Raw genomic sequence first — 27,827 nt, forward strand, 5'->3', positions numbered from 1 at the left:
CTCTGCTGAAGCAATTTGATGGTATAAATCTTTTGAGAAGCTGTTATAGATTCCTCAGAGGGCATGTTGCTGAGATTTTTTTATTGAAGTCACAAGTTTCCTTTTGCTTGCACATATTCCCTAACACTTCCTGAAGTTTGCCACCTTCGGGCTTTCAGTGAACTCTTATTAAAATGAATTTGGCATCTTGGGCCTTTGATTTAATTCCATTTTTTTTTTTTCTTATGGGCATCTAGAATTAAAGAGTGTGACATGCAAATATAAAAAACACCACCACTGTTTCCTCTTTACAACGTATCACTCCTCCCTCCCCACCTGGAATCTAGCCTGTAACAACAGAGCAGCTTATCCATGTTTTCAGAACACCCCACACCCTCTGAAATTAAAAACATTAGAGGCTACTTCTAGGATAAACCTGTATTTTTTTAAGTAAACATAACCCTTGTGTGTAGCAAACAGGCAACTTTCTTAGGACTACAAACCTTAAATCTCTGAAATACAGTTTAATGAGAACATTTTAAAACTGTTAGTAAAAACTTTCAACAGGTAATTAAAAAAATAATAAATCAGCTGAGCCTGAAGTTCTCACCCCCGATTACATCTTCACTTGCAAAGAACAAAGAGCTTTATTAATACACATGAAGAAATTCATAGCTTGTGAACTGCTCAGATAAGGTTACAGAGCAACTTGGATTAGAATTCCGCAGTGAGACAGTCGGACACAAACAGTTCCTCCGTTGATTCTTTCCATATTCAGCTCAGCATAAAAACATAGTGAACATCTAGCCTAGCTAGGTTCATGAATGCATACACACATCCACTTCCTTGCGACAGCATCCCTGATGAAATTTAAGCACATCCCTTTCTAGACACGTGTCAGGGTCACCACCCCTGTGGTATCACTTCATCCTTCCCAAAGACTCACACTCACAGCATCTCTTCCTCCTAGTAGAAAGTCAGACTTTTCTCATTCCCAGAAAACTTTAGTCCACTCTTTTCAAAAGGGAAACACCTACATCAGTCTCTTTCATCTCTTGTCATTTTCTTCTTTTTCAGTAATTCTTGCTCTTTTGTAAATACTTTTTTTTTTTTTTCATTTATACAGAACTCAAAGACCAGGTTCTTCCAGTCTTTTATACTTACTTACATGACATGCAGTAGTTTCCTATATTAATTCCTCACACTACTCAGGGGTTTAGGTTAGTTTCTGTTCGAAATAATATTTTACCTTTGAAGAGAAGCTATAAAATTTACACACACACTACTGCTTTTCTGGAATATATGTATACAAGTACATTAATTCTTATATTACATTTGCTATACATATACATGCAAGCACAGCCCAACAAGTTCCAGCTTTTTCACAGATATTTTCAGTGGCACATTTTAAATGCCCTTTAAATATATACATATATGCATCAAAATGTAATATTTGCTCTTGGATACCATTCTTCAGAACAGAATGGAATTGGCTTTATATAATATTAATCTAAACATTTTAAAACTATGTGAAAGTATTAAATGAATGATGTAGATTTCTCCTTAGAGCAGGAAGTTACATGATGTTGGATAGTGCTGTACAAGACTCATGTGAAGGACTACTAGTCTACTATTATGGTGTAGGCAACAAGAGCGTTTGACAAGCCAAATGAAATTAATTCTAGCACAAGTCAAAACAGTCTCTTATTCTTGCTTCATTTCCTTACACAAGATTTTTTATCCTCTTTTGCAAAATTATTTTTGGTATTGGTAGCTTCTTTTTGGAAGAGCGGGCATTTTCCTGCCCGCCTGCTATACCCCTCCTCACTTGCAGTTTCATAATGAGGATCACACAGGAAATGAATTGTGCAATACCATAGCTATGGAATGCCTAGTTCAGTTTCTGCTCCATCAAGGGTGTCTAACCACAACACTGACAATGTCCTCACAGATAGCCTCCAAAGCTGCAGATGAAGGATTTGGAGTGATACTACAGTGAAGAAACACCCTTCAAACCTCAATATACACAGTAAATCAAACACCACTGATAAGACATGACTCAGAACCAATGTCTAAGGAAGTGAACCAGAATACAGCCTCTATCAATATAAAACTAAGATAAACATAGTTTTTTACATGGTTATTGTAATGAAGGAGAAATTATATAGTGCATAGGAGAACAGCAATATCCTATACATTATACATCGCATAATCCAGACTATATTGTTCATGGCCACAAAGGAGGCTGGTTCTTCTTTTCTGACCATTGTGGAACCAGTACAGCAGTGTACACTTTCTATGTTTTTTAATCTATGAAGTTAGATTATTTGCTGATATTTTAGTGATGAAACAAATCATCAAGTATTTAATGCATAATGCATCTATAAACAGCCTCAACTAATGTACTGTTATTCACCAATGTTAAATCTGTATAAGAAAATCCTATATCTTTTAATCTCCTTCCCTCAGATATTTACCTTTACCAAAAAGTAGATACTTTCAAGTGAAACAGCATGTTTGCACACACTCAACAGTGTCAACGTTGTGAATTCAAGCAGAAATTTTATTATCAAGCAATGAACTTGTGGTCAGTTTAGTGTGATTACTAAATGAAGATCGGGCAATCATGGAGATCCAACATAAGGGAAAGATTACACACCCAGCGATCATAAGGTGTTAGAGAGAGGTGCTTGCACACCTCTATGTGACTTATGAAGAGTTTTTTCATTTCTCATATTAAAGGATAGGGGGAAGGTAGAGATGAGGCTCGCAATGGTGGCCAGACATGTGTTTTATCACATCTGATATCTGCAGTAGGTTATGAAGTCCTGAAGCTAGTTATCTGGGGTATCAAACATTAGACAACACTCACTAATCCTCACTTAAAAGGGTTCATTGGCACTTTCCATAGTCCCTTTGGAACTCCTTGAAATCCAGCCCATTCACTTAACTATGTGCTACTGGAAAGGATTTTGGTTGAGATCCACACATGGCTGTATACTCTTTTCTGATTTAAAAATTAAGTAAATATCTCCAGTGGGAACATGGGAGCAAAATTCATAATCAGGCTTTTATGAGGAGCGACGAACTGATCTAGTCACACAAAATAGTTTAAGTGTGGTAGACAGAAAGACAATGCAAAACCTTACCATCTAATTAGACTTATGCTGTACTGCTTTTCTTCTGAGAAACTTTACCCTTAGGCAAATCACCCACTATAGTCTGTTTTATTGTAAGAATCAGCTGGCAAGATCGGACACCTAAATGTAGTTGTGAATGTTTAGTAATGGGAAAAAAAAGCATTTTGGATAGGTTGGCATTAGTTTTAATTAGAGCCATATATAACAGATCACTGGGGATATAAACACTGACAAATCATCCTGTTTCTGGCTGGGACAGTTCTGCTTGATCAGCGACCAGAACGGTAGGCCTGGACCCATCAGGAGATTTAGGACAGCAAATTCTCTTAATCTTTGTTTTGGCATCTATTGCCAGCTAAATATTTACCATTTTGGAGGACTCCAGGGAATAGCAATATAATCTCGTTACTCTTTCTCCAAACTATTTGTACATCCACAAAACACCCCTTAATTATCACACACCTGCCAGTCTGCTAATACCCCTAGCAGAGGTCAATGTTTTAATAGCAGTAGTACATTAAACATCAAAGGTAAAAATATATTAATACTAAATGCAATTAAGACAGTTTCCAACTAATTCTTTGAGCAGGCTAGTTACACAGAGAAAATTAAAGAAAAGTTAAAGGTCAAAACAAAAATCTACAGAAGAGACTCGCTATTTTCATTAATAGGTAAAATAAATACTCTGAGAATGCCTTTCTTAGGTTTTATTGCTCTCAATACTTTAAAAACAGATTTCTCACCTGACACACAAAAGCTCCAACAACACTAAATGCTCAAAACACATGTATTCATTTTGTGCAAACCTACAGGATGACATTTACATTCATGTTAGAGGATGCACACAAAGACAACTCAATTCCAGCAACGTCAGATGCAAAGCTTAAAGGCTAATCTCTTCCTGATGCCAAGAAATATGATTCCAAGAGAGATGACACATTAAAGCAAGATAAAATTGGCTTTTAATTTCAGTAGTGCAGATGAATCAGAGTCTACATTAATTTCTTTTAAAGAGTCATTATTATAGGTAAAACATCTGCATATACTTCCTCTGAACTTCTGTCTCCATTATTTTAATGTGTCACAAGGACTAACATTTCACACAAGGACCTGTTTTTCAAAATTAGACTCATTCAAAATGCTGTTCTATGTTCATGCTATGGCGTACACATCCTGTGGAGTTCAATTTTAACTTGGACTACCCACACAATATAAAACCTGCTGGTATTATTTTCTGGACTTTGCTGAGGGAATCTAGGTAATGAGGAGAAAATCATAAAAAAGTTATAGAGGAAATAGATATCAGAAGATGTATTCATGACCATTATGAATAGAGGTGCACATCAATTTGTTCCTGTGGCTGAGCTATGAGTGAAATCCAATTTGCCCAGGTTTCATTGTGTAAACCAGGTAAAAAGAAAATAAATTTGTTCTACAATAAATCAATTTTTCCATACTGGAGGAAAATCAAATTCAGAGTCAAAAATCAAGATTCAAAAAGCCTATACAGAACTAATGAAAACTAGGCAGACGTAATCAAAATAAAGCATTGACTTATTTTGTTGCCACAGCTGTAAAGACATCTTTTAAAGCTCATCCTCTTCTGCAGATCACAAATAAAGGTGCTATCTTTTGCACGCTACCAGTAGCTTGTTGTTTCTTAAGCGTTAGCTGTGCCTCACAAACCTAATGAATTAGGTGTATAAAGGTTGATTAGCTTTCTCCTATAATTCTACTTGAATGCAAAACTATTGGTTCTCAAACAAATAGGTAGATGTCTCTCCAAGTATTATTGGGAATGCAAGTCAGTGAAACACTCCAAATATCTCTGTTCTTTTTTGTTGGCATGCAGACAGGCTAGAACATTGTAACCACTCATTGCAAAACTGCTCCAGTGTCAGGGTTATGTCCAGACAATCTACACAAGACAGAAAATCTGATTTACAGAATGGACTAGTCGGCTAGGTTCTGTGCTGCTTCAAAGAGCTACAAAAAGCTTCAGATGTTACGTTTTGTACATGGTCAAAGAAATGTAAATCTCCTAGACCAATATATTCATTATACATCATTAAAAAAAAGAACTGTAGAATTATTTTATATTTAAACTGAGTGACTATGAATAGAAGCATAGTTCTTGCAACCCAATATGTACTGGTCACAGGGTAGTATAAGATGAATCAGATTAATGGTAAAATAAGCTTTTTTGAAGGAAAGCCACAACACAATATTATGAAGATTAGAGTTCAAGTTAATAGCATTTCTTAATAGCATTAGCCACTTAAGAATGTTGAATTATCACAGTAATCTCTATTTTGGAAGATGATATTTTCAGTCTTAATAAAACAGCATGGGAAATCCAACTTTTTGTTGTTGTTACTTTCATGGAGTACTTTTCTTTTTTTAATGCTTTAAACCTTACTTTTCCACGACTGGGTATCTTTTCTAGAGAAGTCAATGACATGCAGAAGTGTACAAAGAGTAGAGCAAAAATTGCTTGATGTAGTGGACAAATTGCATGATTGATTTTTTTGCATCTCTAAATACAAACATAACCAAGCCAAGCACTTTTGAAAAAAGAATTCTTTAAAATGTTAATTTTGTTTACCAGCAGAGACAGGTTTCTTTGAAAAAATGATGTCTCTTAAATAGGTATCTTTATCTCTCATTCCATAGTAGGTTTCTATTCAATTGTGCAGATAATATTTTTAGTGCAGTTATACTTGTTGCATATACCTTTCCCTTAAACACTCGGTTAAGCTGTATTCTCCCCAAGACATACATGTATTACTCCAGCTGATGTGAATAGGACATAGTTTTTATCAAGGAGAGACTTTACGGAAATGAAGGTTAAGAGATTAGAAATATGAATACCAAGCTGAAGAAAAATGAAAAATATACTTGGCAGATGTGAGACATTACTTAGAAATCATCTGCAAGATGAACAGCAAAAAGAGACATTTTTCCCTATATATATTTTCTTGAAGAGAGAGTTGAAAAAAGGGAATAATGGTCTGGTTTCTTTGCTGGTTTAGTTCCATGAAGTATATTGTGGCTATTTACAGAAATGGAAAATATTCATCTGAAGCTACAGTTGCTGTGTTAGTTGCCCTTTTTAAGGAAATGCCAAGATGGAAAAGCAGCTGCCTCTCCTGTTTCTTAGTATTGCTTGATGTTCTATTCATATTTCCAACCCTACACACCCTAAAATCAAAAGGTAGTATCAAACAAATCAGAGTAAATAATACAGAGTTCTATCACATATCAAAAAAGTTTTTGCATCATAACATATAAGCTGAAGTAAGCGTAGTTACTTGGCATAACATGCAAATAATCTGTTCCATTACTGTAGAAATATCTTGAGCAAGACTGTAAAAGTAATGCAATGATTCAGAAAACACATTACTGTTCAAACAAAAATATTAGGCATCTGTGTTTTCTAAATATGATTTCCTAATTTATCAGAAACAGTTTCTTTCCCAGAGGCTCATGGTATACAAATTTCAGTGTTGTTTTTGGTCTCTGATATGAAGTCACCCTCGATTTGCACAGTGCTGCAATTTTTCTCTTATATTCTTAAATTGTCATAATAAGATCTAAAATGATGCACACAGTTTTCAAGCAGCTTATGAGTCAGTGAAAAATGCAGAACAAACATAGTTTATGTTCTGTTTTTTCCAATATTTCATACTATCACAATTTAAAGAAACATTGATACAAGATTTCTTGTGATATGCCTGATTTATAGTGTCTTTTTGGATAATGCATGAAATTCCTGCAGATTCTATCCTTTCATATCCTGCTATGCTTGAATAGATGCAATTAAAACAAACATTATTAAATTTTCATTTAGGAAAATAAATAAATAAATAGGTGATTGGGGACTTACCTAAGAGTTTTGCTCTATGGTCCTTCTCTTTCAGTGCCATAATCCATAACAAAAAAATATCAAGTAACAAACGCTAATTTTAGTGCATTATGTTGTATGTCTTCATGACTTACAGAAATATGACAAGCAGCTGTGTTCCACATGGCTGTCAGAGTTTCAGTGTATAAAGGCTGTAGTCACATCATTATTTGTATTATAAGTTTCACAGTTTACATTTATGAAATGAAATTCCATCCACCGCAACCACTGATTTGCACTGTATCACTGCTAACATGGAATTTAGCTTTCATGGGAATGAACCCAATTAAAGTCTGGGGCTGTAAGGTTTACTTCTGAAAAGGCGCAGAAAAACCCCCAAAATCTCAATACACTGAACTGAAGTATGGATTGTAAAAGAAGATAATGCTAAGAATAGAGCCTATCATGGTAGCAAAGCTAGTAATAGCCCTGTTGTTTAGTTGAGAAGGCCCTTTTAAATCATTCACTTCAGGTTCCAGTATTTAATATAATTTCCAACCCTGAAAAGCTCAAGCTTACTAAATCTGTAAAAGGACTTTGATGGCAATGTGGTTTATGTCTTGTTAAAAGAGAAGAAACACTGTCTAGTTGACAGCCCTGCCTTATGCAGGGTTGGCAACACATACTTTGTGTAAGTACTTTCCATCAATATGGGCAGACTACAATCAAACACCAAAATGTAGCTCTTGCGATCCGAGATTCAGTTTTGCCTCGACTGTGAATGTTGGAGTTTTTTTGCTGTCAGGCCAAGGGAATATAGGTATTTCAGTACCATAGTTATCCTAAATAATATAAACATCCTTCTGCAAGACCCTGAATTAGAGGTTCATATACTAAATTAAGTTAATTCTAATCTTTATAGAAGTTCTCACAAATTATCTTTTGTTTTCTTTCATAGTTTTATTTACAGTGGGGTGCAATCAAAAACTGTGGTGTATAAGTTTATATTTGGTCTTCATCATGAAAATTTATATACAATTGCAGGCTGTAAGATTAGTTCATATGCAGATTTCAGCCCCTCTCCATCTTTTCTGGCCATTTAATAGCTTGGAAGAATACTGACTGGGACTTGCATATTATTTCAGTGTGATGATAGATTTATTTTTCTAATTCTCTATTGACAAGACACTCTGCTACAGTACCCATGATCATATAGTATACTATAATATAATGTGCAATTGGATTCGCTGTACTCAGAACCAATAGTAATTTAGTCATGGATTTGAGTTTTAATTGCTTTCTTTGAGTCATTTTCATCATATTGACAATTTGAGCTGTCTTAGCCTACTCATGTTGTTCCGTAATATAATTTTATTCTTTATTGACATAAATACCCTATAACCAATTTAACTAGCCATTAGGTATATTTAAGCCTTATTCAAATTTAATGATCTAAAAAATATGCCAAATCTTGAATCAGTAACTAAACAATAAACACAGGAGACAAAATATGTTGGAATGGTGACATTTTGGGTAATTTTGGTGTTTTTTAAAACCATAAACTACATTGTCATATGAACTATGACAGCACAGATTTCCATGATGGATAAACAGGGAAAAATACTACCCCACTTGATTAAAATCATTCTAAGGCCTGCAACCTTTCAGTACAGGATATAGATTAGAGTGCCCTGACTCCATGAAAACATAAATACAGAAGGTACAAGATAGGCACTGCAAGTCCTCACTCTTCCTTAGTCACCTATTATTTCCATGGATGGAGACAGGATACTGGGGACAAGACAAGTCTTTGGTTTTGCCCAGTACAGTTCTTATATCACTGTAGTCAGAGGAAGTGTCTTTTAGTGAATATCAAATACATTCATTGCTTATAAAAAGAATCGGGGGGGAAGGGGAGAAGTAAATTTTGGGGACAACCTGAAATTATCAGAGATTGTCTCCTTCAGGATGACTTGAGCGCTAGCTTTTGTGTCTATGAAATTCACAGTCCCTGCTGACTATACAAAGAGGCAGATCTCCTAATCCAAGTATAGTCTTTGTGAATACTATCATGTTTCCCTCTCTGGAGGACGTGGGTCCACATTTTTACTGCTGATGCTCGAGGTAGCTAAGGGTGGCTCTGAGGGCACAAGTTACATCTGCTGGTAATCCAGATTTTACTGGGGGCTTGACTTTCCTAGTCTGCATAGAAATACAAGAAAAGCAAATTTGGTGGGAAGTGAATGGACAAAACATATGGGGAGATACACAGAAAAAAATGGATTAGTAAGTTTATAATGTCCTTGTGGATTAGAAAGGAGAAAAATAATAATAATTCTGAAGTGAAAGTATTTGGTTACCTCTAATAACAAGGTAGCTGATCTGAAAAGCAGAACCTGTTAAACCTTCTCAAAACTAGGAGGCTTCCAGATCCGGGTTTTATTTGGGATATAGCTCTATGTATGATGAATCAATAATTCAACTTTCAAAACAAAAAATCCATAACATTCATTGCTGCTTGATAAATAAAAGGGTGGTTAACCCAATCAACTCAGCCTGGAAATGCAAAGCATCAAGAAAATACAAGAAATTACAAGACTGTCCTCTGCGCTCAGAAGGCATTGGAGAGAGGTAGCCAATGGCTGAAGAGGCTCTATCAAACTGAGGAGAAACAGCTCAGTTTTTCTGGTTTTGTTATTTTAAAGGATCAAAGCACCACAGTAAAGCTGGAAGGACTTATAAAAGATTATCCAGCTTGACTAGGCAGCATCATTGACATCCAAAGCCTTCTGCCAAGTGCCTAACTTGTTCATAAAGACCTTGGCTCACTAAACCAGAAAATATGCCAGTGAACGAAGTAGGGCTATTCTGTCCCTCTGTTCTTAGCTCTAGAGCATTTTGACAGGTCTTTGGGATATCCCACCATTCCTTTTTAAACCTCATCAGCTGCTTTTTGCTTTTATCCATTCACATTATGACAATTTGCAACATATGGGAGTCTGGTTTCTATAGTTTAATTCTTTCAGCTCTTACATCAACTTGAGATTCCAAAGATCACCATTAGTATGTCTTCCTGATGTTGCAACTAACATGACCTGTAGCAAAGTATCTTCATTGCTTTCTATTTCCTATGAAGTCTGCTAAGTTACTGCATTTTAACATGTTCTTCAAAAATATTCCTAGAGGGCATAGAGAGATATATCTTGTAGCGATCTCAGCAATTTATTCCATGGACATGGTAAGAATCAGATTTGCACACAGTTGTTTTCAGAGGAAAAATAACACATTCCTTTACATCTTATTTTTACAAACTAACTGCCCGAGAAAAGCTATGGTTAACCAAATCTGTTTCTGAAATTCTTCTGCTTTATTGTCTGGGATATTGTTCAAGAAAAGCTGTTCTTTGCCTTCTGTGTGTGGTGACAGTACACAGAATGAAAAGTCAGGAATTCCTAGCTCATATCATTCAGCACCTGAATATAATGAGATTGGAAAACAAGACTAAAGTGTTAAAACAAATGTCTTGTAGTAGTTTAATTAATAAAGTATTCTTTCTGTATGCGTGCGAGAAAGCAGTCGAGGGAGTGAGCAGGCAGAAGTAGGCAATACTTCCACAAATAACGTAGGTTCAAGTACCATTAAATTTTCTAAAGGATATTTTCTCAGGAAAATGCAGAGTAGGCTGATGGGAGTCATTCTAGCTTCATATATTCATAAAACAGCCTAGCTGCTACTTTAATAAGTGTTTTATAAAGATAAAAACATTTAAGGAAATTATATAAATATATTTTTTATATTTATGAATAAAATTTTACAAAATTCTAATCCTCGATACTTCATAAACCTGGAAAAAATCTCTGCTTACAGAACTAATTTACAAGACTATCTTTAATTACATTTACAGAGCACATGGGATATTTTAAAATACTCAGAATTTTTAAATTTTTTTTTTTTTTTTAAAGACTTCTCTGCCTAGTGGCTGGGGTTATTAAATGAACAACTGTGATCATTACAATTTATGCAGAATAAAGTACAGCTCTCTATGGCTTCATTTATGTTCTTAAAAGAAAGTAGTGGGAGTTTTATAATCTAAATAGATCTCTTTATTTTTATGCATTCAGTTTTTAATGTATTTCTATTTAAGGGAAAATATCATTTTTCTTTGAAATAAAACTGTTTGTGTTTTGATTTCTGAGACAACATGGTAATGTAGAAGGAGATAAGGAACACCTCTTACCTAATGAGGTTCTACCTGTCAAGACAGTTGGTTAAACTATGGTATATAAACACTAACCACATTAGAATAGCTAGTGCAGTGTAATTTGGGCACCAAATTCCAGTTGTAATGCAGCTATCTACCATGCCAGAAATCTGATTTGAAAGTAGACTTCCATTGCTCTGCAGAGCTTCTTTCATCACTTTCTATCAGTCACCACATTAGATTCATACTGACCAATAGGACACGAGAATAAAAACCTTTAAGACAAAAGATAAAAACTTACAAGAAAATTATAATTTTACTTATCCACTTTCTCAACTTGTTCCATTTTCTATTCCCAGTGTCAGCATCACATTAATGTATGCATATTAACTCCCTCCAGAAGTATATTTGCTAGACATTCACAGAAATAACAGTATATGAATGTATTACTATATCTGACACATGCAATAAGAAAAAAGTAGTAATCCTACTTAAGTTGAAAGCACGGACAAAAAACCCACAAGTCAATGTGAATGTTCAAATGTATCCTCTTTTCTCCCCAAAATGCATCAAAATAGAACTTCCCTTCTCTTTTAACTAGCTCTGACACATCCCCTGTCAGCATACACTTCTTGCCATGAAGCAATCTTCTCATTTTTCCAGCCACATGACCAAGTCTTTGCAGCATTATCTAATCAAGATAAAGAAACACCTGCCATGAGTTAGCACCCATCTGATAACAAACTTGCAATGATAAGGCTCAATCAATTCTCATCAAATCTTGCTCTAAGGTGATTTCCAGATGCTGTGACATATCATCACAGAGTGTAATCATGCTGACTTTGAAAACTTGGTTGAAACTGTTGGTCGCCAACCATTATGTTCTGATGTTATTAAACACTCAAACTTTGACTTCTTTTTCCTGTTATCCTCTATTCAAAATTAAATTCTTTTCTTTCTCAGTTGAGTACAGTTTTCTGTACACCACAGAAATATTTCTACAATAGTTCTCTATAAAAGTTTTTCCTTATAGAAAAAAGAATAAATCCCTCATTTTTTTCAGATGGACCCTAATACCACAATACTTTGAGTTTTTGCAGTTCTCTGTGTTTTCACAGAGGGTCTTTTATGAGTTGCCTTATGATCAAAGTCAAGCAGATGGGCAGCGCTGAGTTTCATTCAATCTCCTGAGCACTGCATGGTTACCAGCTCACAAAGCAGCCCTTGTGCACAGGCAGCCACTGTCCCATCCAGCATTTCCCAACAGCATCACCCTAATTTGTCATTGTGGTTCCTGCCTGGCATCTTACATGTTTCTCTCACATATGTGGGAAAATCTCTATCACTTAATGGATACTGAAGAGCCCCTTTCATGAAAAGCCGCTACAATACCTTTCTCAGAAATAAGTAAACAAGTGAACCTGTGACAATGCCACTTTAATATTCCTGTTGAGACGCATCTCTCGCAGACCATTTACTGTGTAGGACACTAAACATTAGACAGACATCTTCAAGGTGAAATGCAAGCTTGAAAGATGATTTAACTGCAGTCAGATGATTTGGAATTAAGTACAATGTTAGAGGAGAAAAGACAGCTGTTCATACTAGAAACTAGGGTGAAATACTTGTTTTGTTACACTTCCCCAATATTTATGAAAAATACCCCTGCCATCACAAACATTTAGCAATAAAAATAAAATTTGCATATGCTTTATATCAGAATTGAAAGGTACAATATATATTGAAACTCCCATCTGCATATACTTTTCTTATTCTTTTAAGGGATACCAAAATTTCTACTACGTAATTTAGAAATAATTTGCATTTCAGTGACAGAGGTTTGATTAAGAGATACTACTGAAACAAAAGCACATTATTGCAGCTTCTGGTCTCAGATGTAGTGCAACTACAAAGTACAGGCACAATTTTACCTCTATGAAGAAGAGAGCTTCCTTAGGACAAGATACTGCAATATAAATTGTAAGGCAAGCCTATATTCCTTTTCAGTAGGGCAGCAACTCTGGTCATAAAGAGAAACCTGAATTTTCTGACAAGGTGGACTACTCAGAATCGGCTGCAAGTAGATGAGTTGTAAAGAACAAGTAGTTTCATTTAGCAATACAGATTTTGTTCTGACAAGAGGCATACTAACCTCAGCTACAGCAGCATGGAAGCTTAACTATTTTACTTAGATGACCTTTTACAATCAAAGCCATCTTTTATTAACAGAACACCATTGCTATTTAAACATAAGCCTATAGTAGTAAACTAAGAAAAAACTCATTTTGAGTTGAAAACATTCACAGCTTTTAAGAAAGTCATGTGTGTAATCATACCTTTGTAACTCAATAACTTCATAATATCATATAGGTTCCTCTCATCAATACAGTTATTGATGGTGTAAAGGAGACACAGACATCAAGCGTAGGTCTCTTCCTCTACTGCCTTAAACCACCAAATCAGAAGCTGTTTGAAGAGTTCTCACCTACACTACCTAATCATGAATGGTGAATGAGCTTTTATTCTTAAAAGGAAACACATTTTACCACCTGACCTGAGGGAAATTACTGAACAGAAGGCGAATATACATGACTGACAATTTAAGATTACGTTACGAAGGCTGCTTAAAAGACAGTGTGGAAGATGATATGTGCATATTATTCAGGACTTTAAACACTTAAAGTTAAAGAAAAAGAGAACACCTAGAGTAGACAGGAAATACAGTTAAGCCTAATTTAACCCATTAATCACAGGTAGCCTGGTCCTATGGAGGTCAGTGTTAGCTTTGCATCAATTTAGCAATCCATGGGACTAGGTTACATTTACAATTTTGCAGTTCTGGTCCTTACTGCAAAAATTTCTCTTACTATGTGAATTAAATAACGGTTCTGAATCATTCACTTGATTATATGTCCTTATATACTATATTTCCTTATATATGATATTGATGAATAAACAGGAATCTGATAGTTTATTTAACTTAAGAAAATAACAACACCTATTGAAACCTAAGTGGCTTTCACATTCTGACTACAGCCCTGGTATATTGACAGAACCTTAAGACATAATAAACAAACACGTCGTTTTACAATCCCACAGTTCAATGCATTAATTTCTAAAATAAAGCAGGATAATTTAAACTGTGATATCTCAGGGAAAAAAAAAAATCACTAAAAAAAAATTTAGAGTTCCCATTCATGACTCACAAAAATCTCTGGTTTGTGAGCAATTTCCCTTGTGTTCTCAAATACATGGACCAGATTTCTCATTAAATCTGAAATCAAGACAGAATTCAAGTTTCAAGACTCAGCTTCTCTTCAGTCACTGAAAATATTTATTCTGAAAAAGAGTCAGTAAGATGTTGTGCTGTGGTTGACTAAACAGAAAATAAGAGACCTGGACCAGAATGCTCACCTTGTTTCTTGACAGCAGGGAACAATAACAAGCCAAAAGCCATGAACTCTGTTCTCTCTGCAATACATGTATCTTCTTCCCTTTTGAATTAATGGAAATTATTCGGTCAAATACAGGGAAAAATTGCAACCCTGAGTGGCTAATCAGAAAAACATCATTATTTAAACTGAACACGAAGAATAATCTGCATTCAAAAAGACAACAAAAAGTAACTCCTTAGCCCATATTATGTTCTAAAATATGAAAATCTGTGCATATGTGATTATTAGTTAAAATCAGAGTGACTTTATTGATAGGAATCTGGCTTTCTGACTTTGCTGCTTCACAGGCCTCATAATCTGAATGTTTCAGCAGTCTTTAGGAGAGGACAGAGTCAGCAGGTCTCCAGCCTCATCCAATATACATTCTGGCAGGCTAAAATCAATACACTAAGATTTGTCTGCCAGCTTCTTTATCCTCATTCCCATTTGCTGCTGACTCTGGCCTCTCCCTGAAGTCTACTGCACCTGTTACTGTCTGAAAAATTTGTACTCCTCCAGTTTACAAATTACTTAAACCACTCCAGTAAAATGAAGGGAAGAAGTTCTCCTTTCTGGCCATCCTAGAACCAAGGCCTCGTGTGCAAGTAGCACCTTGGCAAAAGCGCTTGGAGTGGTTTTACAGCTACATCTGCTCCATCTGTTCTCACTACGCTGACAGTACCCTCAGCCAAAAAGACTGCAGTTCAGTGTCCAACTTGCCAGTATAATTCTATGATTAGTCTGACCAGGCTTGTAATAAGTAAATTCTGGAAGTTTTACATTGCAATTTTGCTATAAACATTTCTCATATGTCCCCCTCCCCCAAGAAAAATACATTTATATACATATATACACATATGTGTAGCTAGATAGCTACATTTTTCACCCCCACAGATTTATAAGCCTAGAAATGGCCTGACACTAAGTTTACTGGTGCTATGATGCAGGACATCTCTAGAGTTCGTAACAACTTGTTTCACAAAAAAAAAAAAAAGATTCAAGCAACACAGATTTGCTTAGGACTTTTTACTAATTTGGATAATTTCTTACTAACAGTAACTACCTACCTAATGCCCTACATTGTCTCATATGAAGCTAGAGAATTGTTTCCTGAATCTTTTCCATGCATACAGGTAATTCTACATTGTCTTTAAGGGATTTGTCTATTTATTCTCCACTTCTCCCATGGGCTAGAGGAAAGAACTAAATAAACAATCCTTGTTCTCCTAGGATTCTGGGGTCTGTAACTATGTCTAACCATAAGACTAAGTTAGTCATTATCTGAAGCTACTTACTGTGCACCAAAAAAAAGGTCCGACATAAACCTGGTCTTAAATCACTGTTTTTTACACCATTATTTTTCAAGACGCTCCCTATGGTTTCCACTTTTTCTGACCATATCAGTACTGCCTTTTCATCTGAGTAAATTCTACTCATTTCCACTGGCAATGTGGATCTAGTCTAAAATAATCCTAATTATCTCATTGCATGCGACCCCCAGCTCTAGAGGAATTAGGCATATGGAAACAAGGATTCTGTAAGGCATTCAAAGTTACAACTATTTTTACCTCTGAAGAGGCTTCAAAACAGAAATATTGCAAACTGATGGCATTTCTGTATGTTCATGGTTGTGCCCAATTCTAACAAGATTTAGCAAAAGCTCTTTCAGCTAGGAAACTCAGCTGAAAAACTCTATAATTGTCTTTCAGATAGTTGGATAATTCCCTAATTCCTCTGTGTAATTCAGGTAACAAAAAAAAGTTGCAGCAGCATGAAACTTTGAAGCTTACAATCATGGCATATACAAATAACAGTATTATATTAGACACCTTGTATTTTCTGTCACCAGATTTCCTAGGCATAAACTGACAATAAATTATATTTTTATTATTATTTTGGGGAGGCTATTACAATGTGTCTTTTCCAAAACCTTATTAAGATTATGCATCATACACCACTCAAAATTGTTTTATCTAGCCTGGAGTCAGTCTGATTTGTTCCATATCTAGGGTGAGTATTTTTCTCCTAATACTTCTCCTGGGAATCTTTACACAAGACAGACATGATTTTCATTATGATTGCCTCACTATACTACTAACACCAAATATTGCCAGATCTTGGTACACATTCTGAAAAACTGAAAAATAATAACAATAAAACCCCATTACCATGGGAAAAAAACCTGTGTTTTTTCCAAACTAATGTATCAGTTCTGACACTTTTGTTATTTATAAACAAGTTCAAATCATTTGGATCAAAACTGAGACAATTTAAATCAAGATCTGAAAAAAGCAGAGTATGCTTAGTTATTAAAAACGACAAACATCAAGTATTTGTGTCAGGTACTCCTTTATGAATTATAAGTCCTTCAGGGTCTGTTTGGAACATTTTAGAAAACACATCTGACAACCAAGAGTAGTTTACTTTGGATTAGCAATTCATTGGCTTGGGCTTGTTTCTGTATGGGTTTTTTTTAAGGAGAAATCCTCCACCTGTGTGTTGCTTACTCAGGTAAGAGAATGTGTTTGTGCACCTTACTTTCTATTTTATGCATTTGATAAGGTTGCAGCTTTCCTGCTTAGCATTTTCATGATACAGAAGGAAGAAACCAAAGATCCAAAGAGGTTGTTTGCTGGGAGGGAAGAGGGAAGCTGGAAGCAAAAAAGTTATTTTAGAGTTTTTCAGAAGCACTTCTAGGAAACATTTTGTTTCTTTTTTAAAGTAGCTTCTCTAGGAGGCATCCTGGAGAACAGAGACATGATAACTATCCTTTCCATATAAACTCCATAAATTCCAGCCCCTGGAATGAATAAAAATACAAATGATCTCAGACACTCAAACAGACAGATCACCTGGGGTTGTTTCCCTCTGCAGTGTTATTTGGCAGGCAGCTGGGCAGTTCTCTTCCCCGCAGCTTGCTACATCTGCAGGTCTTCTGCCCTTTTTCTCTTTCGGCTGCCAGGTCAGCTCTCTTTCCCTCTCAGCTGACAGGCTGATTCTCCCTCTCATCTCCTCATGCCAAGCTCGCTCTGCCTGTCGCAGAGCTGGCAGATCTTTTCTTTCAGTTACAAGTCCTTTGCCCCACTTACAGGGCCTCCTTTCCTCTCATCTGTGGTCTTTGTTCTCCCTTCTGTCTGCATGTTTTCAGTCCCCAGTGTTTTAGTAAGTGAACTGGCAGACTGTAAAGCAATTATGCTAATGATGAGACAGGGACACACATTTTCCCTCTTTTTGCAGATATTCTCCCCACGCCTCAACTCCCTGGGTGATGCACCCAGGATTACCGAATGAGGGGGCAGCAAGGTCTCGAACTGAGCTTCCTCTGGTCCTAGATAGCACTTTTGACTGTTTGGGGCATCCTAAGCATCTTTATAGATTCCTGGGAACCCATTTAGCACTGTCACTTTTACCATCTATATTAACCCTGCCACCCACTGGTGGATTAGGTCGTATCCTAAAGGTTTCACATCACTAGCAGAGACTGCACTACATAACCTACAAATCCATCAGCTGGATGAAGGGGAATGTAGATTCACAAGGAGTGGAGTGATGGGTTTTGATCAGAAACTTGCAGTGAAAGATGCAGTGATTAAAATAGTTTGCTAAAACATTCCTGTAAGAACAAACAGGCAAAATAATTCAGAAAATGTTAAAAAATTCATCTTGGCATAAAAAGAAGTGCCATGATTTTTAAAATTCAAAACATATTATAATTTTCATTACTTCCAATCAAAATATTGTGTTCCCCAATCATCTTTCTAATTCTGTAGAATGCAAAAGAGATTTCAACTGGTATGATGCTTATGTAAACTTTTTTTTTTTAAAACAGGAACTGACAACAACTGCTGTTTTTTAAAAAAATTGCACTGAATTGACTTCAATAGCTGTCCAAGCCCTTCAGTATTTTTATGGGCCAATGAAAATCCTCTGCTACAAAAAGACAGGCCAAATACTTTCTAGTGCTCTTTAAACTCCAGTCACATAGCTCTGTTGGACCCCAGTTAAAGTAAAAGAAAGGGACTAAGAGATTTCATGGTTACCCAGCACGTATTCACAGTTTGTTTTCCTTGGATACAACATAGCTAATGCCTCAAAAGGTATGTGACTGCAGCATTGTAGGGTTTTTTTTTTTGCCATGTTATTAAGAACACCCTGGATCACTGAAACAATACGCATGTGTAGAATGACCATGGGCCAAATAATTCCACAGGCTGGAGTGATTTTTGGTAACACTTTCTTTGGCCAGACATTATTAATTCTTGTGATGTTCATTGTAATGATGCAATAATGAAGAACTAATGTGTTATTAATGAGGTGGTAATGCTGTATATACTTCACAGAGATTCCATTTTAATTGACCAATCAATGTACCATTGTTTTAAATCGTTAATTTGTTTTTAAGAGAAAATGTAACAAAAGTTAACAAATGTAGTTTTAAGTAAGACTGAGGCCAGCTATTTTGCAATGACCTTCTAGGCTCTTTTGAAAAGCTTTGCCAACTTATTCAATTACAAAGTGAGAAGGTGGAGTGGTTTCAAAACAATTATAAAAGCTGCCAATAAATTTCATTCAACTCCTCTTACTTAAGAACAAGGTCAGCAGTGAGAGAAAAAGAGTGCCTTTGAAGCCCAGTATGCCATTTTTTAATTTAAGGTGTGTAGTTCTAAATCATAAAAACAAGCTTTGGATTAATGAGGGCACCTTGAGACCTCCCCAAAAGGCTTGATTTTTGAAGCAACTGTGCTTTTTACTGAAATGCAGGTTTTCTAAAGGAGTCTAAAATTGGGCACACAAATTTAGTTGCATTTCAATATCCATATTTATTTATTATGATTATTACTGTAGGATTGCTCTGTTCATTTTAACTACTAAACTCTTCACATCAGGAAGCCAGAAAAGTAGAATGTAAGGAATCACAGACTGAATATCAAGAAAATTCATGGCAATTCTTCTCCTTAGAGCATCTAAACTTAAAAAAATGAGTTGAAAAAAGTCTCTGGCTTATCATATTAATTTAATATGGGGTGGGGGGACCTTTTCAAGTTAAAGATGTAATTTCCCATGTACTAGTTTGATATCAAAGTTAACATTTCTGCGGTCATTCATACTGCAAACTCACACAATAGTTAAGCGCAGCAGTACTGTCCAGATTTGAATAGAGAAGTTCATTCACTGCACTATGTTTAAATTAGGTTGAACTTTCTCAGAAAGTATACATTTTATGACCAGAGTCACTTTTAGACTGAGTCTTGCTGTTTACACTGTGCTTGCCTGAATCTCAAGATGCAGCACAACAACATCCATTGCAGTCACCAAACTCATTAAATGCATGAGTTTGTGTCTAGCACAGTATCTGTTGTCCACTATCCCAGTATATTTATGCTGCAAAGTGTGACAGCTAGGGCACAGACTCTCCACTAAAGTGTAAATGGAAAATCCTTTACTGTTACAATGGCACATACTTATGCTCTCACTACCCTAGCTCTTACTTCACGATAAGCAAATCAGCAACTAGACAGTCATCAACCCTTTCTCCCAAAAAGAGTTCCATACTTTCTCCAAGCTGACTTATCTTTCTTCCATGGCCTGCTTCTCCTCCAAGCCTTGCTGCTTCTCCAGGCCTGTGCAGAGCAGAGCTGACACTCCTCCAAGCCAGCACAGGACAGAGCTCCTGGCTGGCTCACCAAGTAGAGTTCTCCCAGGCAGAGCTCTCCACCTTCACCGAGTTCCCCAAACAGAGCTCTCTGGCTGAGCTGACCAGCTGATGTCAATTAGGCTCTTAAGTATTGAATCTCCCACAGCTGAGCAGGGCTGACAGGCCAATGCCGACTTGCCTCTTAATCATTTACCAGTAACACATGTTTGACTCTTAACATATTGAATCTCCCACAGCTGCACAGAGCTGACACTCCCACAGCAAAGTACTAGCTACACTGACTCACTGTTTGTGCTTCTTTATGCCCTTGTTCTTATCTGTGGTCAAGGGATGTAGGTACGGCTTCTCTCCTGAACCCGCTTCCTTTCCTGAAGCCTTTAGCCAGATTCAGAGCACTAAGGCTGACCTCAGATGTTGTTATACAGCTATTCTATCATTTCAGTGGAGTTATATTGGTTTGGGCAAATTTTTCAAGAATTAAAGTCAATGAGTCCAGACACACTAACACGACCAGACATAATTTAAGACAATTCTGTTTCCATGAAAAGACAAGGTTCTGTGTCCATTCCAAGCAGAGAACAAAACTACTTCTCAAAAGTGGGTGTACAGAGATTTTGTCTTCCATTTCATTCTACTTCTGAATTACTTAGATGCTTTCAAACTGTTACTCTCATTTTAGGATAAATTCTCCAGGACTCGTCCATAAGAAATGTCAGTGTACCAAACTGACATTTCGCATTACTTCCATTAATGCGAAACAGCTTCACTGGGTATAGTAGTGTCATTCTCAATACAGACTTTAGTTCAATATCTGCCAGGTGGCACATGAAAACTGATCTTGTATAATATTCACACAAGTATTTTGAGCTTTAAAATACCGAGGCCAATCAAACTGTTCCTAAACTCTTTGGAAGTTGGGCTTTGGTAGTCTTTCAAGGGAAGCAAAAGGAAGGACCCAGTGGTTTTTTTAATATCTGAAAGTAGGTCTTTTAGCTTTGTTTCATCTCCACTTAAGTACTGAATTTTAAAAAGAATAGGTTTAAACTTCTTGAACACTTCAGAAGAAGGTCTTTCTACTAACTTTAACTAGAGTTATAAGATTTTTTTTTTAATAATGTAGTGATCTGAAGTGTCTCTTAAAAGAAAATAATGGTCTTTCAGGTTTGGTTTTCTAACAAATCTTATAAGCATTCTAGATTATACTATGCTGCTTACGAAACCTACATTAGAGTAAATAAAGCAGTTATCTTAGATGTAATTTTTTACCACTATGCTAAAATCCTCCCCCATTACCCTATACTAAAGCTACCCAAATAACAATTTGGAATTTGGTGTTCAAAAACACAGACAGATCTTTCACTGGAAGTAATGGGTGGTATAAATTTAAGTTCTGAACCTTATAAAAAATTCCATTTACACACTTCTGTTAACCAATTCAGTATGTGAAGTCAGTCCAGAAAAAAAAAAAAAATTAGACTTATTGCACTCCCATCTTCAGTGTAAAGTGAACCAATTTACTTGTTTCGTATATTCCTGAGAAATATTTACATATTATATAGGTAGAAAAATGTTTCTAATGAAATCACTAAGTATGGCAAAACTTTCTCTAGTGATGATTTATTATTCTGATATTCATCTGCAGGAAAAAAAGCAATGCATATAAAACATAAAATATGCAGTCCCTTTAAAATGACTTCACTTAAAGATGGTGCAAGTAAAAAATAATTTTGTTTGAGAACATGCAAGCATTGATTTCAGTCTTCAGGCAATACACTTCTCTACGTATTTGTCACAATTCAATTTACATCCACCACTAACACAGTATCAGCACAGCATTTTGAGTCAGCTGGCACTACGTACCAAATAACTAATGGGAGAAAGTCCAATCTGACTTATACCACTACCGCAGGGCATCGCTTGGCAGGAAGATTTAGTTCCTAGTGAGTGGGTAAGCACGTAGGTGGTCTGAGGCCAATGCTGATAGCAAAGGGGCACTAAAATTGTCCCTCACCCCACTCCCAATCAGAGCTGTAGAGAGGGATTTGTTCCAGCTTTCCTTACGAAATTAAAATTTTAACGTTCTTGAAATAAATACATCTGTTTTCTTTGTTGAGTAATATTCTTGTCCTATCTGCACCAACAAAAACCCCAAAGAAATAGAGTCAAAAGAAGGAGACGAGAAGGATCTCAGTCTGCTCTCAAAAAAATCACATTGTTCAGGGTATTATATCTCATGTCATGCACATCTCCAATCTATAAAACCCACTGTACACCACTCTAATCACTTTTTGTCAGAAAGTTGCTGTTTCCATAATCCAAAGTGTCTTCACTTTTGAGAATCAAATCATAATGTTATTTTAAAGGTTCTCCAGTCTTTAATTTCCTTTGTGTCTTAATGGTCACATAACTTCATAAGGACATGAGTACTGCTCTTATCTCATAAGATGCAGAAGCAGCCACAGTGCTATTACAATACTGTATTATTTTGTTTTTCCCACTAAGCAAAAATCCATTGAAACCAATGGTGCAGGCATCCTATAAATTCTAAACGGACTTTGCATCATAAGAGTAATACATAATGAACTCTTTCCCAAGTAGTTCACAGAGCAGTGCTCTAATCACATAAAGCACACGAGTAGCCATTTCTTTCTAACACTACAGAGGGTTTAGACATGCTTCTAATGTAAAGCAATTCTATCTCATCGTATTCTGAGCTTAGCTATTTTATCCAGCCATTTTTGGTCTGCTGTAGGTTCTTCTGTACCCCTCCCTCGCATAAATACTCGGAGCAGAAAGAAATAGCTGAGCAGAAAAAAGGTAAAGAAGAACCTGGCCACCCTGCCCATATTCGACCATGCTGACAGTGCGGTACCCCGACTCCGAGAAGCTGCCCCGCTATTTCAAGGACATTTGTACAAGTGAAAGCAAGAGCAAAGGGACCATGAAAAATGAAAACAAGATATGTAGTTAATTGGCAAAAAAGTGGTCAAATGAATATTCATAGTTATGGTTTTCATTCTATTTCTAGAAGCATAATCCAGCACTTCTGAACTAGAATTGAAATGCAATTTTTTCAAAATATAAAGTTGACCAGATTCCCTAAAAGAACTTCTCCCTTTAAAATTGTTACAGGAATAATAGAAAATGATCAGCATTCTCAACATCAGATAATTTAAAAAACATTAATTTCAATATTTCTGAACTATTAAAAAATCTCAGGGGTTTAAGTTCGTATTCCTATTGGGAAAAGCTGTATTGAATCCCTGGAACTGCTTACCTACTCCAAACTTTTTACATTAGCTATGTAACTATTCCAAGAATAAGTTTTTTTTCTTTCTTTCTTTTTTTTTTTTTTTTTTCCCTATTTCTCTTCTGTCTCCAGATGGCTGCAGTCCTGGTTTCTTTAGTCACAGAGTTGATTTTTATTTAATTTGTAGTGTTTCAGTGAGATGACATGTTGTCAGATCTGCCTTGGAAATTATATTCTTCAATTTATCAGCTAACAGAAGCTGAAGTTAAAGTCTCCCCACATTGTTGTGTCAGTGTGCCCCAATTCAATGGAAAGAAAACATTCCTGAGGGGTGAATGGGATGGGAGTGAGGGATTGGAAAAAAAAGAGAGAGAGAGAGAGAGAAAAAAGGCATGGTCAAGGTGAGTGAAAGCAATATATGGTGCTTGCTAGCTAGTCACATGTCACATAAGACTTTTAATTGATTTTGTAGTAGCCATCAAATAAATAAACAAAACTCTCAGCCTATGCCCACCATGCAAATTATTTCAGCATTTTACAGAGAAAAGGGCTTAAACCAACCATTTTGCTCTGGTCATTTTTTATACTTTGCATTCAAACAGACTGCCTCAAAAAGGAATACAGAATGGAAATCAGGCCCGTTGCATACATTTTAAACACTAAATCTGACTTCAAGGCAATCAAGGTTATGGTTTTCTTTATGTGTAAAAATCCTACTGCATTAAAGTTTCCTAGGTTTCAGCAACAACAAAATTACCACTAATTTATGAAAACTGTGTTAGTGCCTGCAAACCTTTGTCGTAAATTATGCATGTGAGCATGGAAATGCTAATGAAAAGAGGATTTCATTTACAAATGATTAGTACAAATTCAGCAGTCTCTATAGTTATTCCCATCTAATTTATTTTCTTGTAGAACATGCTGTTTGCCAGGTTTTGGCCATTTATTTCTATACCGTTGAACATCAACTTCTCAGACTTTAATGTCACATTATCTTTTTATCCAAAGAAATGTTCATTTTCTTTTTAGAAGGTCTTAGCTAAATGAAGTCCTTGGGCTCAAAGTTAACTCTTTAGATTAAAACATTTGTAGGAGGGATGCAGTAAAAATTACGCCCTTTTACACAGAAGGAATTGCTGAAATTACTGTGGTTTCTAAGACTTCTACTAATTTGTTGAAGCATATACACAGAATCACCTTCACCTGAGTTTATCACAGATTTTTTCACTCAGCACACCATTTTTAAATTTTTTTTCCTCACTACATAATACTTTTGTTAGGGATTAGACTTCCCTGGGAAAAACTTAGTAAGTCAGCATTCCAAAAGCATTCTACAGGTCTCTAAAAAAAGATGAGAAGAATCCATAGTGCAAGACTTTATCGTGATTGGTTTTGGCCAAAGATCCATGCTGGCTGGAAAATCAATAATGCCTTATATGAAATAGATCCAAATAGAAATGAAAACATGGGGTTCTAAGGAGTTATAAAAACATATTGTAGAAAACACTTCAAGGTTTCTTATTAAATAGAGAATGTGGATCTTCTATTTATTTGTTAGGAGCGGTGATGTTTTGTGGATTTTGTTGGAAGCAGTGGAAGTAGAAACAAAACTTTCTTCTACATATAAATTTGCTACTTTCTGTTAAATCATTTAAAATATTCCAGGCTGGGAAAGTTTCAGCACTGAGATTTATCATTTAAATGCAAAAAGAGACTTTGGTCCTTTTGTCTGTGCTTTTTTAGAGGTTCAGTAGAAGACCTACATCTGAAGTTTGGCCTAGTTGATAAAAATATTTGCAAGCCTGGAAAGCCTGAAGAATTAGATCATTTCTTCTATAATTCTGGCCTGAAAAACAGCCCGCACAACACTCCAGATGCCACAGAATCAGGCTGTGTACGGACTATTAAAAAATAGTAAAGCTCAAAGTTGTGGAAAACGGACTTCCTTTAAGCCTAGATCAGACAATGATTCTAATTGCACAATCTACCCAAATCAAATACATACCTAATGTGCAATGCATTTTTGCCTTTGACAGCTTTATTTGTTCATTAAACATTTATGTTAGATGGCTTTTAGCATCCCAGTCCATGATATTCATCTAAACTTGGCTAGAAAATTAACAGCTTAAGTAGTCCCATATTTTATCATATTAACCTCTCTTTGGATTTTTACTGAGTAGCTGTGATAAAAACCGACCTAAATTGTGCATTTCAAAATTGAATTTTAAGAGTGCTCTTGCTAATATTAATTGTTTGGGTTTTTTCTTATTATTATGTGGTATGGCTCCTTTCTCTGATAACTTGGTAACAGCAAATTGATTATAATCACTCAACCTAAAATGGGATTTCTTTTATAAGCAAATCAAGTACATGACTATTGGGAAGGGTTTAGCTATCAAATTAACATTGTAACTTGCTTGGAAACTATTTCCTACCAAACAGTATATGGAAAGATTTCCAGGAAACTCATGTTATATATAGTACTTCAAATAGCATTTAAAAACAATTATTCATACACTTATAATTTCTTGTTCTATTAGCTAAATGCATCTACTGCAAATCTAGCTAAGTGAAGGAGCAGAGATGAAGGGAGAGAGTGAAATACTTCCTATCCTTTGATGATCAGAATATTCGGAAGTTATCTTAGAATAGGCCATAAGCTTTAAAAAGCATAACAATTAAAACCTCTGGGGTTTTAAATTATTTGCTGTATGAAGTAGTATCAAGGAGTTATTCAAACATATTTACATGCAACAAACGTATGTACATGCAACATGCATGCCTGAAAACAAGAAAAATCTGAAATGTTGTTGTGCAAAAAGAATAAGAAACTGTAGAATCTGTGAGAACTTCTAGCAGTCTTATTCCAAGGGTATCTCTTCATGAAGAAATTCCTCCTGTTTTTCAATGACATTGTGAAGACTCGCCAAAGTGTTTAAAATGGAATGCTATTTGATGATCACTTTAAGTTTACTTTAGTGATATGTTTACATGTGAACAATGCACATCTAAAGAAAAGATTGGTATCAGACATGGTAGTTTTAAAGGCACACTGTGTACAAGACATGTTTTCTGAGGCAACAAAATTTATTTTAAAATTGTCTGCTTATTTTAAATTTATTTTTTATTTCTCAGTAATGTTTATAAACTTAGCTGCTTGTGAATTTGCTGTCTGTATAGGCACCAGTCACCAGTATCTCACTGTACTGCAAGGTAGTAAGTAGAAGTTTTTAAGGGAAATCATTCTTTTCCCAAGCAGCTAACAAGGGAAGATAAGAGCAGGTGGATGCAGCAAGAAGCCTGCCACACCTAACAAAGCCTAAACACCCTGATGACTGGCCAGGTACAAAACTTTATTATGTTCACAAACTCCAACCTGATGGCTCAGAAACTTCTTGGAAAATATTAAGTAAACAAAATCAGGTATGCAACAAATTACCAGAAGGACAGACAAAGAAAATCTGAAAGCTTAAAAGCATGAATAATTTGTTCCGTAGGAGCGCATGACACCAGTCATCTGTCAGTCTTTCTTTCTTACTAGTCCTCCTTTCTCCTGAAATCTACATCTTAATTTCAGCCATATATAGCTGTGAAATCTTTTGCTGTTTCTTCCTAACAAAACAAAACAATCTAGTCTTATCCATATGAAAAAATGTACCAATGGATTTGTCTTCCAGAACAATTCATCTTCTTTGCTTCCTTGAAAATAGACTCTGCTGAAGTTGCAAGGCTTCCCAAAAGACATACAAAAGTTGAAAATTTGGTTGTGATGTTAATAATGTCCCAAATATTGACAGTAACTTGATAAGGTGATGCCATTAGTAGATGTTATTCCATCGCTAACAGAAACTGGCTTTGAGACAAGTCCACATTATGTAATATCCTCAAAGCTTTCCATTTATATTCCTTTACCTGTTCAGCTGGCTCATCAGCCACATATACTTTATTTTCTTCTTTTGGCAACTAGTTCAAACATTTTGATGCACAACTGTCTGATCATAGAGATATGAACATCATCTAAGGGCAAAATTTTTTCCTGATGTGCATATTCTGTAAAGCAACTACGATGGTGACAGTTGCCAAGACATGATGGGAAAGAGAGGAGCAGTACAGGAATAACTGATCTGACGTGTCTGGTACTGGATGTACTGGTGGTCAGCCAGATCATCATCATCTCAGTCCTGAGTTCTTAATTTAAATATACCTTGTGGAAAGCAGAAATGGAGATTTTGGGGACAGGCAGCAATGGAAATGATGGATGTGCAACCCAAACATTCCCTTGTTTATGCACATTCAGGTTTTCTACAATTACTTTGTAAACTG

The sequence above is a fragment of the Strix uralensis genome, chromosome 13 (assembly GCF_047716275.1).
Source record: "Strix uralensis isolate ZFMK-TIS-50842 chromosome 13, bStrUra1, whole genome shotgun sequence".
In the NCBI taxonomy this organism is placed as follows: domain Eukaryota; kingdom Metazoa; phylum Chordata; class Aves; order Strigiformes; family Strigidae; genus Strix; species Strix uralensis.